The sequence below is a fragment of the Theropithecus gelada genome, chromosome 9 (genome assembly GCF_003255815.1).
Source record: "Theropithecus gelada isolate Dixy chromosome 9, Tgel_1.0, whole genome shotgun sequence".
Classification (NCBI taxonomy): Eukaryota; Metazoa; Chordata; class Mammalia; order Primates; family Cercopithecidae; genus Theropithecus; species Theropithecus gelada.
The window spans coordinates 101903939-101919722 of record NC_037677.1 but is presented as its reverse complement, the minus strand read 5'-3'; positions in this window follow the sequence as shown (position 1 = coordinate 101919722).

Sequence of the window (15784 nt, the reverse complement as noted above, 5' to 3'; positions counted from 1 at the left end):
CTGGATATGTGGACCAGTAGAAAGATTTTAGCATCCTTGGTTTCTAAATTTTGTATTTAAGTTTAGGGATTGTTAGAAAAATAGAGGATAAAGTCTTTGGATAGACAAGGTAGCTTTGGAGAGAGTGAAAAAAGCAGAGGATTGAGAAAAAGAAGAAAGAAAGAAAGAAAGAAAGAAAGAAAGAAAGAAAGAAAGAAAGAAAGAAAGAAAGAAAGAAAGAAAGAAAGAAAGAAAGAAGAAAGAAAGAAAGAAAGAAAGAGAAAGAAAGAAAGAAGAGAGAGAAAGAAGGAAAGAAAGAAAGAGAAAGAAGAAGGAAAGAGAAAGAAGAAAGAGAGAAAGAGAAAGAAAGAAGGAAGAAAAGAAAGAAAGCAAGAAAGAAAAAGAAAGAAGAAAGAAAGAAAAGAAAAGAAAAGAAGAAAAGAAAAAGAAAGAAACTCCAATGGTTAGTGGAGGAGCAAAATAAGGGAAAAAAGCAAGCCCCGGAAGATATTTAAATGACTCAGGTTTGAAGTATAAAGAAGAAATTTCACAAGAAAAGTGTAATAAATTACCAGAAGAAAGTGTTCCACTTTGCTATGTGAATCTTTTAAAACAAAAGTTTAAATGGTGTCTGCGAATTTCGGTGGCTGGGGTGGGATGAATCGTTGATAAACTTGAACAAAGCATTTTCCAAGAGTGGTGGGAAATGAAGTCAGATTCAGAAAGGTGAGAAATAAATAGGATATGTATTGGAGATTACAAGGATATGGGACCAGAGAGTGCATGTCTGTTGGCTGGGAACCCCTTTCTTAAAAGACTTGAATCTTCCTTTTTCAGGCCTCACCCCTTGGATTCGTATTTGCTTTTCTTCATGCAGGATATGCCCTTCTGTTAGCACATTCCTTTTTCACATGGAGGATGAAGAAGGCAACAGCTTTAGCTCTGCCGAGCAACCATGCTCCCCTGAGACTGATGATGGCTCCCAAATCATTGAACCTGGAAGTTCATCTGCTTATCGTTTAGGATAGGTTTTTCTACAGATGGCAAATTTCACTTCCCACATGAATTTCTTCCTAGCTTTCTGCTCAGAGGGGAATGTAAATTTCATGCTCAGGGAGTGCCCTGCTCTTACCCCATGAACATATGCTCTGAGAGAGAATGTTTTCTCTGCTCGTTTTTAATTCAGAAAATATGCAGCGAGTTCGTTGGAGAGGAGGAAAAAGACAAAAGTACATGACTTACATTGCCTACTTGGCAGTAACCATCCCATCCCAACTCAGAGGAGTGGCCTCATCTGCAGGCACATTGACAGTGTGGTCAAGACTACCCAGGTCTCAGCCAGCTGAGCTGGGGATGGACAGCTATTCAAGAGATCTCAAAATCATCTCAAAATCTGGACAGGGACTTGCTGGCTTACAAAGACAAGCTGAAATAATCAGATTACCTCTCTCTTAAGCTTCACTCTGGGACTCTTAGCTTGACTCCTCCCAGCATGGGCTGGAAGGGCAAATAAAAATAGAGAGCATATGGACAGGCAGGAAGAAAAATACAGAGTGGAGAGATGACCACATGATTCCTGAGAGATATAGAGTGTTTAAGGCTACAACTGAGCTTCACAAGAACTGGAACTTTGGAACTGGAAAGTTGGAAACTAAGGACAATATCAGACACAAAGATAATTTACTCAAGGTTTCAGTTTATTACAACAAAAGAGTCCTTAACATTGACATGGATTTTATCCAAGACATTATTATATTTGCATTTACTAAACACTTACTCTATGCCAGATGCATAGAGAATAAGGTCCTATCTTCCCTGTCCTCAGTTTTCTGGGTGGAAAAGAGAAAAAAGGTCTCTGCGCTAAATAAGATGTCCTTGAAAAAGGGAAAAAGGGAAAATTAGAAACAGCACCTAACATCACAATTTGGAGGTAGAATGTTTCTGCAATAATTGAAGGGCAGCCTGATTTTCTATCAGCAAATTGAGGCAGCTCGGTCTCAAATAGCTGGCCACAGAGTATCTGCAACTTATCTGTGTTTAGAATCATTGGTTCGCCACTTCAGACAGTATAGATCTACTAGCCCATTTGACAGTCTGGTTGGTTTCTCTTCGCTACAAGGCCACAGTCTGAACGCCATCTCTTGGTTTTCCCAAGAGGAATATCTTGAGGTGGCATGGCTAATTCTTAAAAACTACGTATTTTATTCCCTATTAAGAGGTCCCAAACCAATAAGCAAGAATAATGCACAGACTTGAGGCACCTAGATTAGGGTTTGGTAAATGGGAGCTAAGTAGGATGCAAGAATTACCTCATATAATCCTTAAATAGTACCATAAAGTACCTGCTATTATTATTTCCCTTTTTTTTGAGATAGGGTCTCACTCTGTGGCCCAGAGTGCAGTGTTTCAATCATGGCTCATTGCAGCCTCAACCTCCTGGGCTCAAGTGACCCTCCTACTTCAGCCTCCCAAAGTGCTGGAATTATAGGTGTGAGCCACTGCACCTGGCCCATTATTTACATTTTGTGATTTAAAAACAAACAAACAAACAAACAAAAACATAAAGGTTACTAGTAAGTCAGCTTGCTAAGGTCACCAGCCAGAGGTAATGGATTAGGTCCAGTTGTATTTCCATGGTCTTCATTATGACACTATGCAGGAAACATCATGCTTACGTATTCTTATCCAAACTAACTCGCATCATAGGCAATAGCAAGATAATCAACAGTGTAAGTCACACTTTCACTCATCACCCTTAGAGTAGCTGTGCTCTTTGGGAAGAACAGTTGCATAGAACAACCTAGAAAATGGGAATTTAATCAAATAAAGGATAATGCGTGCATGAGTAGATATTCAATGTCCTTATCTCATCACGCATAAAAATAAAAATGTGTGTGTGTAAATATTAATTAATATCCAGGCCTGTTAAAGCAAAAAATGAAGAAAGAAAGAAGCAGGGAGGGAGGGAAGGAGGAACAGAAGGAGGGAAGGAAGGAAGGAGAGAGAGAAAGAAAGAGAGAAAAAAGAGAGAAAGAAAGAGAAAGAGAGAAAGAAAAAGAGGGAAAGGGAGAAAGAGAAAGGGAGAGAGAGAGAGAGAAAGAAGGATGGATGGATGGATGGAAGGAAGGAAGGAGAGAAAGAGGAAGAAAGAAAAAGAAGGAAGGAAAGAAAGAAAGAAGGAAAGAAAGAAAGAAGAAAGAAAGGGAGGGAGGAAGGAAGGAAAGAAGGAAGGAAGGAGAGAAAGAAAAGAAAGAAAAAGAAAGAGAAAGAGAAAGAAAGAAAGAAAAAGAGAAAGAAAGAAAGAAAAAGAAAGAAATAGAAGAAAGAAAGAAAGAAAGAAAGAAAGAAAGAAAGAAAAAGAAAGAGAAAGAACAAAGAGAAAGAACAAAGAAAGAGAAAGAAAAAAAGGAAGGAAGGAAGTAGGGAGGAAGGAAGGAAGGAAGGAAGGAGGGAAGGTCTACAATACTTACAGAAATTGTTGAAAATGATGAGCTGGTTACACTTAATTATACTTAATTGAACAAGATAGTATGTCAGTGTTTTCTTTGGTAAACAAATACGCTGAAAAGTTTTAATTATCCAGAAAGTCTCACAAGCTGTGGCTTATGTCCCCTCCAGGCCGCCAAGGGCTGCACAAAAATAGCATATGCAGTGATGGAAACACAGAGTTAAATAATGAAGCAGCTCTCCCATCTCTGGGAGGGAAGCAGGACAGCTTTTGAAAGTATTCACTTTAGGGTTGACTGGAGAGAGGAAAGAGAAAAAAAAATAGGCCTTCCGTTCACACACCAGATGTTCCCACTAAACGACCACTTTCAAGAAAGCTGATCTTGTGTGGATGATAATCATTGTTGAGTTTGGGAGCTCAGCAGCCATGGAAGAAAATTCCTGGAGGGGAGAGAGCTGCCCATTGCTGTGGCATGCCATGGTGTTCTGGCCTTGGCAGGGGTATCCATGTCTGTGTATCTCATGAACTGCAAGAACCCCTGCCTATCCCTAGGCTTGCAGAGTCCTCTGCTCTGGCTCGTTGCTGGAGATGGGTACTGTGAAACTCAGCAGTTCGTGTTTGTGGGTGGTTGGGGGAGCTGCATTTATTGCTTCTTCAGATTATTACAGTGAGGAAGGGGAAGCTGTCTTACATTGTCCTATATATCTTCAGTCTGTAAAGACACTCTGAATCACAGGGATGAAGAAGGGATCCTTGTTTTGTGGTCTGACCACCGCAGGATGGTGTCTTAGTTCAAGCTTCCTAGAAGCAGACCCTGACACAGTGATTTGGGGGCATGTAGGGCACTTATTTTATTTTATTTTATTTTGAGATGGAGTTTCACTACGGTCGCCCAGACTGGGGTGCAATGGCGCCATCTCTGCTTACTGCAACCTCCACTTCCCAGGTTCCACTGATGATTCTCCTGCCTCAGCCTCCAGAGTAGCTGGGATCACAGGCACCCACCACCACGCCCAGCTAATTTTTGTATTTTTAGTAGAGACAGGTTTTTGCCATGTTGGCCAGGCTGGTCTCGAACTCCTGACCCCAGGCGATCTACCTGCCTCGGCCTCCCAAAGTGCTGGGATCACAGGTGTAAGCTACCGTGCCTGGCCAGAGGCCACCACTTATTAAGAGAGTGGTATAAGGGAAAGAGGGAAGAAGGATGAAGGGGCAAAAGAGTGGAACAAGGATGTAGTCCCAGGTTACATTCAGTTTTGACTTGTCTGGTGAGGAGCTCTGGAGCATGAATTATGCTGCAGACTTGCCCTGTCAAGGAGTTGGGTGTTACTTCCAGGAGAGATGGGGGTTCTTCTGGTGCAGGAGCTGTGAAACATCAGCACCCAACACTCACAGATGCTGGTGTTGGGTGCACCACTGTCATTAAACGAATGTAACTATGAGTAAAGAGAGAAACCACGGAATTGCCTTCATATTTAACTCACTATTGTGGCAGCTGGAGCTTGTATTCACTACAGAATAGAGTATCTCATTTGATACATATAATGACCTGATAAGGTGGGCAGGGTAGATGTCAATTCTTTTCAGTACTGACGGATATTTTACAAAAAAAGGCAATGTGCCCAGGTTGACTGCACTACTGGCCTAAGTAAGCCAGATTATATGAGAAGAGTTGCAACTAGAACCTAAGTCATCCAGCTTCAAGATCTGTGTCCTTTCTGCTATATTGTTGTGTATCTCACATGATAAAAGATGACAAAGATTAAATGGTGATAGCAAGCATACAGGTAGGATAGCAAACGACTACTGGAAGAAGTAAATAAGTGTGATAAGAATTGAACCGAACTCAACAAAAAAGGCACGCTGGGGAACCACATCTGTGCTGGGTGTATTCTATGGTGGTTGAGATTTATCTGGATGGAAAGATGAGAGCTTTCCAGGCTCAGGTAGTCCAGAGACCAGAATAGCCTAGGGTACATCTGGGCAGAGCCTGTGGCCCATTCCGGAGAAGGACTAGAGTAGGATAAGCAATGGTAAACTGTATGTCATACTGGGGAGAGGGCTGTCAGCCACTTCAGCCTGTCTCTTCTCTCTCTTGTCTCCCACATGGTTTTCTCTCCATCTACCCAACACACATCCTTCTCTGCTTAACACACATCCTTCTCTAGCTTTTAAATTTGAATATCATTTCTGGTTTTGTTAACTCCCGAATAACTGGTCCTGAGCAGTGGAGAGTTGCATGAAATTGCTTTCTTCCATTAGATGAACGTAAATAAAGCCATTTAAATTCAATATGCATTTACTATGAAGCAACAGTAGGGTTTTAGAGAATGAAGATGGTCTAGAAGAGGCCAAGAAACTCAAAACTGCTCCAGTCTTGTCTTAAACACACCTATTCATGAGGTTTGCAAGAGTCCCAAGGGGAAAGACAAAGGAAAATAAATTGCCACATTCCTGTTCCTAAGACCTGGACCACTAACCCTAATGCAGAATGTTTTGAGAAACCTGAGTGAGGCGTGTGACCCAGCCTGGATATTTACAAGGTCTCTTCGCCAGTCTCTCCTCTCCTGTAAGCTCCACTAAAAATCATGGGATCTAATGGCTCAGTCTATTTCATGAAAACACAGAAAACTGCAAGAGTGCATATGAAAGAAAACTCCCTTCTTTCTTGAGAGATGGCCACACCATGGCAGCAGGGTGGATCCTATAACTAGTAAAGGGAACCCCACCTGGGTCCTAGAAACTGGAAATCAGATCACTCTCTTTTCTCCTTCAGGTAGAAGTGTAGGCAGGGCCATCAGTGGGAAATTTCTTAATAATAAATCCCTAGGCTTGTGTGATTAAAGGACTTACATAACTGAAGGTACCTAACAATAGTAGTTTACAAAACACAGACCACAAAAACAGTCCCGTAACAGACAGCCCAGATTCACTCTAACCCACAGGACTGGATCCTGGCCTGGTAAGTTTCCATCGGAAAGGAGGAGCGAAGGAAAACAGATGGAGCGTGGAGCCTAGCATTGTGTGTTAACAGCTAAGTACTGGGAGAGCTACTGAGGAATCCACACAGACATGCTGCTTATCTCAACTGTTATCGTTTTGCCTGTATCTTTCTTTAAAACTTTTTTTCTGGGACAGGCCCGTGTAGTGGGTTAAATGGTGACCCTACACAAGATATGACCATACAGAACATGAGTGTGACAGTCTTCTTATTTGAGACAAAAAAAAAAGGATCTTTGCATATATAATTAATGAACTTGAGATGAGACCATCTTGGATTAATGGGATGGACCCTAAATCCACTGACACGTATGTTTATAAGAAAGAAGGGAAAAGTCACTGAGAAGGTGAGGTGAAGATGGAGGTGGAGACTGGAGTAATGTATTCACTAGCTAAAGAATGCAGAGAAGCTCGAGCAGCCACCAGAATCCGGGAGAGAGAAATGAAACACATTATCCCTCAGAGACTCTGGAAGGAAACAACCTTGTCAACTCCTTAACTTTGGACTTCTGGCCTCTAGAATTGTGAGCAAATAAATTTCTGTTGTTGTAAGTTACCCAGTTTGTGGTAATTTGTCACAGCACCGTAGGAAACTAATGGAGGCTTTTACTTGCTGTTCACTCTCAGGTAGTAACAACAGGGTGGGTGGATGAACCCCCAGGATGTCTCCAGCCCAGGTACCTCAGCCGTCAGGGAACAAGGCCACAGGCTGTGAATCTAATCTGCACTGAAACTTGGGAGCTTCCACAGTCCACTGGGGCCCGTGACCTCACACAGAAGCTCCTGCCCTGGGCTCATCAGGCAACATCGCTGCTCAAAAACATCCCATTAAACCTGACTCAAGCACATCTCAACACCCCTAGGAAATGTGCTCACATGACAACTGCTCTCTTTTTTGGCAAAGGTCTTTTATCAAACAATACAGAGAATATTTTCAATCATTCCCACATCACAATGAAGAGACAAACCCTGTTAGTGTGTGTTCACTGAGAAAAGAAAAGAAAAAAAAACCCCAAAGGTAAAATACCACACTTGGTACATCCAGAGACGAGCTGAGGCTTTGAGGTTGCATGCATTTTAGCAGGTAGCTGACAGGATGTAATTCAATCTTTTTAACTTCATGATATATGTCTATGTCAGTGACTTTAAGATAAAGAAAAGACTTCAGTCAAAAATGAAACTTCGGATGATTAACGTGGAGAACACTGAATAATATACAAATATTTCTTTCCCCTCAATCAGAGAAATTCTAGATTCTGCTAGTTTCAATTCCTGTCACTGCCATCCTTTTATGTAGAAAACAATTTGGGAGGAGGAAAGAAAAGAAACGGTGGCACTTGGGGTAGAAAGAGGGAGGAATTTGAGGGTGTCAGGGAAACTTAAAAAAAGGAGAGGAGAAAAAAGGCATGGAATAATTGAAAGATCCTAAAAGATGCAAGCAAATTGCCACATTGTTGATAATCACCATAATAACAAAGCTAATGATAGGCTCTTAGAGAGGGAGGACCTTGCATGGTGTTATATTTGTTATAAAGAAAAGGAGATGTTCAGTTGGCAGGGATGGCTGCATTTAGCAATTTGGCATTCATCCTCCAGCAGCCCACCAGCCACGTCATGGGCCAGCCACTTGTCTCCTACACTGTCCCGGCTCTAATTTTGCTTCTACAAAATTATTGGTATTGTGGCTTTTCTCTGAGGCTCGACAAAAGAACAGGTGTAAATATTAGTGGGGCGGTGGGGTTGGTTTAGGGACTATCTTTTCAAAATTTGTTTCATTGTTTCCTATAGGAGGGAGAAGAGGCACCACTGGGTTATTGGATGGGTTGGAGTAGAGCCCTCTTGTGGGGCAAACAGGACGCCTCGGGGTCTGAACCTTGCTTTGCTTTGGCCCAAGAAAAGACTTGCCTAGAAAAGTGCAGAAGAAGGGTGGGGGTGGAGGAAATGCTTACTGATGTGGAATCTGTTACACTTCAAATGCTTTATACTTTTATTTATATTTTTTAATGTATTTTGGAGACAGGGTCTCTCTGCTACTCAGGCTGGAGTGCAGTGGTGTGGTGACATCTGACTGAATCCTTCATCCTTTGGGCTCATGTGACCCTTCCTACCTTAGCCTCATGAGTAGCTGGGACTACAGGTGCTCACCACCATGTCTGGCTAATTTTTAAAATTTTTGTAGAGATAGGGTCTTGCTATGTTCCCCAGGCTGGTCTTGAACTCCTGGCCTCAAAAGATCCTTCCACCTTGGCATCCCAAAGTGCTGGGATTACAGGCATGAACCACCATGCCTGACCAGCTTTATATTTATTATTTTATTTTCTTCACAAGGACAAAAGAGAAAATTGAGGCTTAGGGAGGTCAGAGACTTACCTAAGACCATACAGCTAATAAATGCAGAAACTGGAATTGAACGCAGGTCTCTAGCCCTTCGAAGGAGAAATTCTTATTACACATCATGCTCCTGTCGCCAAAGGGAGATGAAAAGCCCCTGATGCGTGTGAGGTGGGGAGCGATGACATTAATTCTGAGAGCTCAGAGTTGGAGACAATTCATCTGAAGGAAGAAAGGTTGCACTGCATGTCAATAAACACTCATGAAAAGCACATATTGGAAATGGAAAAAATTTAAGGGTAGATCATTTTCCAAAGTGGACGGGGCTAGTTTGAGCCTGCTCACCTTCCATTCTATGTCCTCCAAGTCTGAGGCTTCCAGACTTCCAAACCTGAATCCCTAGCCATCACCTTGTACCAGAGCATCAAGTAGGTACTAAAGTCCAAGGAAGACATTTTCTTGGAAAATTTCCCTTCTGTTTAAATTATTTTCTCAGCACCAGGGATGCTTTCCCCAAGCTAAGTTCTTCACCTCGCAGTTTATGCAGAATCTCTTGCCTTGTTTGATAACTACTTAAAACCTTAATTGGTGTTGTTTTGTTCCAACATTTGTTAACAATGGCAATTACTTATGGATGGTACATTGCCAGCAAAATTACTAACCAAAAAGATTTCTCTGCTTGTGTGAAAGAAAAAGATAAAGGAGAAGCAGAGAGCAACATTAGAGCCATTCTCTTTGCCAAGAATCTTGAGTAATGATTTCCTGTATCTTTAATACTTATTGTGAAAGACCGAACAAATTACAGTTTCTTTTTCCAGTTATGAAGACCAATAAACCATCCTCTAGCAGATATTATACTACTATAAGTCTCTCTTGAAATTATTGTCTGTCTTTGACCTATGAATGTTCTTATTTTAGCTATGCTTAATAATCAGTATTGCAGAACAATCTCATTATGTTTCTTAAAAAGTTTATTAAAAGGACTCTAAGGCAATACCCTGAAATCCACAAGACCTGGAGAACCATTATGAACATCTGGTGTGACTTTCTTTTTTAAAAAAGAACTATGAAATGAATATGTGCTTATTTTAAAAAACTTGACATAGAAAATAAATACCTTGTCATTGCAGACTAGCAGCTTTCTAGCTCATTTCTGACTATTCCCCCATCCCCATTCAACCTCCAGTTCTGTCCTTTCTCCAATTTTCAGCATTCCATTATTTTGCCTGAGAGAAGAGGAAAGGACTATTCTAAATGGAATAGAGAAGTGTGAGAAAATTCCAATGTTTAAAAATAGTTAGTGTAGATGAAATTTCCTTTGAGAATTCTTCCTTAACTTTCACCACAACTTTTCCTCTGGGGAATAAAAGAATTATTCCTTTCCTCTCTTTGTTACCTTTCCCTAAATTATTAAAGCACTTTGTCTCCCAAAACAGTGTGTGACAGAAGACTGAAAACAACTTACAGGAATGTTCCTTAAATAGTAAGAAGTTCCACCAGACCGGGAATGAAGTGTTGTATTCATATCTGAAATTCCAACATTTAACATAGTACCAGCCACTTGGTTTCTTAGTTTATGCTCAACAAATACTCAAAGAATAGTGATTTTAAAAATCACTTGAGGAGTTATTGTAGTGGACATTCATTCTCTGTCCAGCATCCATTCTTCCTTCATAACCACGCACTTATTTCCTTAGGTGGGAATAGAGAAGATAACTTTTCCTACAGTATATGTTGTATAAGAGGAAAAGTAACTCCAAATGCTTCTACTCCTACTACAAAAGCCAGAGAAATAGTTAGGGATTTCTTCCCTAATCGTTTTCTTCACTGTTTAGTGTGCTAGGGCTGTCATAACAGTGCTGTAGACCAGCGATCCCCCACCCCCAGGGCAGCGGACCCATACCAGTCCCTGGCCTATTGGGAACCTAGATCCCTAGCACACACAGTTCACAAGAGGGTTCACACCCCTATGAGACTCTAATGCAGCCAAATGATCGTTGCCACCTGAGCTCCACCTCCTATCAGGTCAGTGATGGCATTAGAGTCTCCTAAGAGTATGAATCCTACTGTGAACTGCGCTTGCAAAGGATTTAGGTTGCACACTTATTATGAGAATCTAACTAATGCCTCATGATCTGGGGTGGAACAGTTTCAATCCCGAGACCATCTCCCCGACCCCTGTCCGTGGAAAAACTGTCTTCCAAAAAAACCACCCCTGGTGCCAGAAAGGTTGGGGACTGCTGGCTGAAATAACAGAAATTTATTTCATCACAATTCTGGAAGTTATAAGTTTTAAATTCTCTCCTTGGCTTACAAGATGGCCATCTTCTCCCTGTATCTTTTTATGGCCTTCCTGTCTGTGTCCTAGTTTCTTCTTCTTATAAAGACACCAGTCATTGGATTAGGTCCCACCCATATGACCTCATTTTAGCGTAATCACTTCATTAAAGACCTTTTCTCCAAATACAATCCCATTCTGAGGTCCTGGGAGTTAAAGGTTCTGACACATGAATTTTGGAGGAACACAATGCAGCCTGTAACACTCATTGCCCATGCAGTGAGCATGGGAGCTAAACTTTATCGGTTGGGGAACCTACCTGGAAGTTTTAATCTTCAGTAACATAAAGGTAGAAGAAATGACTGCAGTTCACTCATCCCAGAGGAGAGGTCTGATAAGATGCTGTCTGCTAGAAAAATATTCCCAATCTTCCTGATTTTCATCCCTCCAAAGCTATCTTGGCTTCCGCCTCTTTCCAAGTTAAGTGTTTCAAACCTGATTCTGTGAGTTCCTGATAGCCTTGTAATAAATTCCTTTTGTTTGAACTAGCCAGGATCAGTGTCTATTTTCTGCAACTAAGAACCCTATTTGATACAATATTTTAAAGACTTTTTCAAAAACCATCTCGATTTGTGCTCACTGACCTCTGGGTATGTTGGGGTTTACCACCCCCATGAGAGGTCCTCAGAAGACACCAAAGCTGATGGGAGATCTCCATAAATATAGTTTTGGGGCTTAAAGAGTCGAATTTTCACTCATAGGTCAGGATTTGAAAGGGGAAAAATGCCAATTGCCAATTCAAGGGTAAATGGAACATGGACACATCTCTGACTTTGGATAAATGGTTCCTCTGGATTTTAAGTCAGACTGACCACATTTCCCAGTTTGCTTGAGACAGCCCTGTTTCATGCTACTTTTCCCAGAGTAATTATTGATCATGTCTCATCCATCCTCAAATGTATTCCAATGCGTATATGATAAATTATATGGCCACCCTATTTTAAATGTGTCATGGCCACTGATGTATCCCCCGTATCCAGAACAGAGCCTGGTAGAAAGTAGGTGTTCAATAAATATTCTATTAAAGAAAAAATGGATAAATCAATGAAAGCAGCCTTGCCCCATTATCAGCTACAGATGCACATTTAAATATTTATTTTTCTTCTACTTGATGCCTCCTGCTGGTCTATATCATTGAGCCAAGAAGTTTTGGAAGGACAGCATCTCCTTATGGAGAGCTCCTAAACACAAAGGAGACATGTGTTTGGAGACTTGCCATATTCCTGTTAGCATCCATGGACATGGTGCTGCCTCTTTAGAAAGGATGGATTTCAAGACAAGGTGTGAAGCCCACCTGTTATTAAAAAGCCTGCCAAGATCTGAGCTCCACTGGGTTCAGTGTTCCTTCTTCCCATACGTGCCTTCCCCATGCCTATTGCCTGGATGAGGCTCCAATTTGATCAGTAGGCAACCAACATGCCACTAATTAGGAGGCACAAGGCATAGCAGAGGATGATTAGCTCATGATGAGCACACGCTGCCTAGAGTTGCCTTGTTACTATTATAAATAGATAAGAAATCTGGGGAGCATCTGCATTTCCCTTCACAGAGGAGACTCTGAAATTGACAAGTTGAAATGCAAATGTGTCAAGTAGAGCTTCATAACTGACAAAGATTAACTTTATTTCTCTAGACCCATCTCTCCCTTCTTCTTCCTTTGATACCCACTCCCTTGACAAGTTCCAGTTGCCAATGAAAGAAACCCAGCAATTCTCTAATTGAACTATAAGATTTTGGAAGGACAGTGCAAGAAAACCATTCTGGCACTCCAAGGACCAGGTGTGTTGTTTATGGAGACAATTATGTGCTTCCCAGGTGAGTCTACCTCGAAACCAAGAAAGACAGAATGGTGACAAGAAAAACGATCCTATTTGCTCTCTGTTTGCTACCACAGCGTCCTCCTTCTCTCCCCATGCACTGTGGTTGGACAGACTGCTAATTGCAGCCAGTTCCTGGGATACTGACAGCAATAACCCTTTGTAAATGGGAGTAAGCAATGAAAAACCTTGCACAGTAGGAAGAGTCTTCTGGGAGAGGCCCCAGGGAGGAGAAATGGGACTATTTTGGTGGTAAGAGTATCCCTGGAGCCCAGCAGCCATCTGCATGTAGGACACTGGGCACAGACATTTCCGCCGAAGAAGTCTCTATTCTCTGGGGAGCAGACCACACATTTCCTCAGGAGCAAATCACTGAGGGCTCCACATTATCTAGTTTATTTTTAATAGCGGCAAACAGCATTGTTCCCCAGAGACTAAGCTGTAATGACAGATGGCATGTGTGCCTGTCATGATCTATTTTCCTGCTTTCCCTGGCATTTTGTAAAGAATCTGGATCTCGCATGTACTCTGGAATAGCGCTCCTTGAGCCACAGCTCAAGGAAGGCACTGGGAAACCATGCCTTTAGCATCTCTGGTTATCTAAGAGGTATATTTTTACAAGTCATTGTTTATCAGATATTTTTTCAATGTGTGTGGACAAAGGAACCCAAGTTGGTGACCCCAGGACCTGGGACTGCACATGTCCTCATGAAATAAAAGCACTGTATGGGAAGGGGCAGTGAAGGAGATGCAAATTATGTTATTAATAACTGAGCTGAAAAACATAAACAAGCAAAGCCAAAGTGTTTTTGTCCCATTAGCGTGGCTACGTCCGGGGTACCCACACATGGTTGCAGTGAACATGTTTTAGAAACTGAGCTTCCAGTCATTGACTTTACGAGGCATTCTTGGCAACCCTGATTAGAAGAGTCCACCTCTTGCCCCTTCCATATGGTCCAAGCAACATTAGATTGGTCATATTTTTTAAAAAGCAATAAAAGACACAATGACTTTTGGGATCAATGTGTAAGTAGTAAATTTTAACCAAAATTATCTTCTTCCTAAAGGGGAACTGATGGAGAAAGCATGTCTCTTTAGGTAAATCTGAATTTTTTTCCCTGCAGGTACAGCCCTAAGTGAGACCACTTGGATAATTTTTACAACTCGAGGCCAGAGATAGTGTTATGTGGGCAAAGATCTAGCACTATAAAACTAGCACTTCTCAGAATCCATTTATTGTTTGTGTCTTTAACCAAATTATCTCATTTAATCTAGATTCCAACCTTAGAAAGTAGATGTCATTATTTGTAATTTATAGATAAGGAAATTGTACCTTGATGATGTCATTTTACCCCTCTGAGTGTTAGATAATTGAAAAGTGATGGATCCAAGTTTTAGTCTCCAGTAAATTGAACTCTTAACTGAGGTTCTCCCCCATTTTTTGTATACAATGTTCCATTGGTTCATCTCTGAATGAACCTATGTCTCATCATGATACATGGTCAGAAATGCACAGAGCCTGTTGAAGGACACTCTGCTACTGTGAAGAACATGGTGATTAAAGCTTGAGGAACATCAAGTTGCATAGTGCTTTGGGAATTCATGGTTGGGTTACGTCCGGTCCTCTTTGGCAGTACTGTTGGAGCAGACAAGAGAATTTTGGCAGGATGCGGTATAATCCAGATGAGGCATCCTTATTGCTTATGCTGTTCTCTGGCCTTCTTCCCTCTGAATAAGGCTCATCACTTTAAAAGATGAGCAGCCCAGCAGGTGGAACTGGGGTGAGCAGCTGTCTGCTGAGCAGTTTCATTTCAGTCCAGTGGGAGAAGCAAGGGTGTCAGGTCATGAGCTGCTCAACAGGCAGGTTCGGAGGGCAGTGGCATGAGGAGGGCTGTGAGCCACTGAAGGATGAGTGTACTTGGGATATGAGATTCTAAACTGTTCTGGACATTACAAATATGGGAGCCATATGACTGGCATTACCATCAGGCTCTCCACTGTTGTCCAGTGACGTGCAGTTCAATCTGTTTTGCATTTTGAGGGAGATGTGTGGTAGTAAGGATCCTGCCTTATTATAATAAACATTGGACACCATCTTCATCTCTGCATTACCTTGCTTTGTGACTTTTGGATCACTTTCCTCTCTGTTTATTGCTCTGCAGAAGGGAGTTCTCCTAACACTGCCATACTTCTGGAATTGGCAATGTGCTTTTCACGCCTCTGGAAATCAAAACAAGCCAGGAAGGCAGGCCATGAAGTGTTTTCCTTTTACAAATAAGGTACTTGGGTCCAGAAATACTTGCTGAAAGTTAGAGATCTACTCATTTCCAGCAGAGTATTCTTTCCAAGGCACAATCTGTCACCACCTTAACTCACAGTGTATTTTTGTCCCAGATAACTCATTGAGTGGCTCTCAAAGTTGCAGCTGTTGCCCAGGAAGAAATGAGCAAATTTGGAAGCTGTTCTCACTTCTGTAGATTAAGGTACCTTGTATTATGATAACAGGAGTCAAAGGAGGTGACTTTTACACAATACCTCTTCCTGAACTATTTTAGTGGCAGATAAGGCAGTTATTCTCAAATTTTCATGCACATGAGAATACTGGAAGAGTCCAGTTCTGGAGTGCTTCTATGGGCCTAGTTATTAGGTTTAGAATTCACTTAAAGACAATTCTGATGCAAAGAGTGTCCTCAACACTGGTGAGAAACCCTGCATGGAAATCGCTGCAAAGCCAACCACACTATCTGCCATCTGCCTCTGCCTCAGTCTACTACTAAGAAATCTAACAAAATCATGCTGATGGTGAATACAGAGGCTACATTCTTAGCCATGGCTTACTCAAATGACCCAACTGACTCACACTTTCTTACT